The sequence below is a fragment of the Thalia democratica genome, chromosome 2 (genome assembly GCF_965202585.1).
Source record: "Thalia democratica chromosome 2, ktThaDemo2.hap1.1, whole genome shotgun sequence".
In the NCBI taxonomy this organism is placed as follows: Eukaryota; Metazoa; Chordata; class Thaliacea; order Salpida; family Salpidae; genus Thalia; species Thalia democratica.
The window spans coordinates 57,291,221-57,293,194 of NC_139166.1; the positions used below are offsets into that span (position 1 = coordinate 57,291,221).

Below are 1,974 nucleotides of genomic sequence, written 5' to 3' on the forward strand. Positions count from 1 at the left end.
TTAGACAAAACTTTTTGTACGCCTTTTCGTCGTTCAATAAGCAATTGTTAGAAGTAGACAAAAAAACAAAACACGAAACGTAAATAAGAACGTAACAGAAGAAGTTTTATTCATTTTTTATCATCCAAAAAAACTAATAAATGCAAAATATGTTCGTTTCTCATCAGTTACTGTTCAGAATTTCTACGCTATAATTTTATTCTATCACTTTTTCCTTTTACTAATGGCACTCTGGCCAATGCTTGCGTTGGATGAATTGCCATCATTGCAACGACAACAATCATGAGAATTACTTGAACAGCTATCAGCTTCATTTTGTTTTTTTATGCTTGTAAACCTATATAATAATTAAAGATTATTTTGCAGTTATATTGTTTAGAAAATATTCTAGAAAAGCTATAAAAATATTTGTTGTATAACTTTCATAAACAAAACAGTCTTGGCAGTCTAAGTTTTTTTTAATTTTTACTTACCCAACTTTGAAAGAATTTCAAACTTATTTCTCTCATTTATCAAAATACATAGTTTTGACTTAAAAGCTACTTTGTTTTAACTTAGTGAGAACAACAAATTTATGTAACTTATTTTTTTATTAAATATATTGTTTATTAGATTATACTTATAATAAATAGCAATCGTTATTAAAAATCTATAAAAATAATTTTTATTATTGACTGACTTTAAAAAAAAAATTCTAAACAACAAAATAAAAAAACTGTACAACATGTTAATACAGCTACCGAATAAAGTAGGGGTGGGCAACGTTTTTCAATCAACGGGCCGGATCCAGAAAGAAATTAGTTGTTTGCGGGCCGCAGCATTTCGAATTAGTGATTTACCGGATCCAGTATCCGGATCCAGCTGAATAATGACTTTTTAGATTTGAGTCCGACTGAATACTAATTTTAAGTCGAGATCCGGATCCAGTCGGATTCTAATTTGTATAAAAGTTTCAGATCCGGCCGGAATCAGATTTTATGGATACAATTGATAAATTATTATCCCTAAAATTACTTTCTCGTGTATGACAACTTAAGATGCAGATTGAGACATGTCAGATGTTTAAAAGTTGTTAATAAATAGAATTAACATTGTTATTGACTAAGGTACGTCTGTAAAAAATCGTACTTGAAAAAACACTTTGCTTGGGATAATTTGACAAATAGATATTCCAACTAAGTTAGAATAGAATAACACAAAATAATAGGACAAAATAGTGTATTTATTAGTACACATCAATTTACAAAGCTATTTTTTAGCATGTTTTTAAAGTCAGATTCTTACAGTTTTGTTTTTTTTGAAAATATGATACAAAGTTTTATGAAAGTTTTATAATATTTACCATTTGCAGGCCTGTCACTTTGCTGCGGGCCAGTCATTTTCATTTGCGGGCCGGATCCCAATAAAGTTTAAAAAACGTCAGGAGCCGGATTTTTTCACTCTACGGGCCGGATCCGGCCCGCGGGCCGTACGTTGCCCACCCCTAGAATAAAGTTATACCGATTTAATAGTTTAAAATGGTTTATAATATTTTTAATCAAACACCACGGGTAACAAACTCTTACTTATTCAAATCACTAAAGTATCTGTTTTAGAAAAAGCGTTTCAGTTTTTTTTTATATACAGCTGAACGTTTGTTTTTTTAATTGTTGTTTGTACTTACACTTGAAAATTTTTCACATCACCCACGTTTAAAACAACAATCACATAAAGTTAATATTGTCACTAAAACAACAGCTACTTGAACTCGTTTATTTAACTAAAAACAATTCAGTAGGCGTGCACAAAGCTTACGTGTATGGTACACGCGATAAAATATTAAAAACACTCATCAAAGTTTGTTTGTTAAAAGTTTTTTATAGAGTTGAAAAATTAAGCCATCAAATGTGATGTTGAAGTTTGAACGTCGTGACTATTTTTTTAATTCAATGCAACTTTCTTTATAAATTAAGGTCATGAAAAATTGTTGTATGA

General features: G+C 29.7%; 1 long non-coding RNA gene across 1 annotated transcript; it reads right to left on the minus strand.

Annotated features, from left to right (window-relative positions):
• LOC145829369 (uncharacterized) lies at positions 1–1,478 on the minus strand. Its single transcript, XR_014369557.1, has 2 exons — positions 474–1,478; positions 1–337 (listed from the first exon to the last, which is right to left on the minus strand). It is a non-coding gene; the product is annotated as an uncharacterized LOC145829369 (long non-coding RNA).
• Positions 1,479–1,974: the final 496 nt, after the last annotated feature.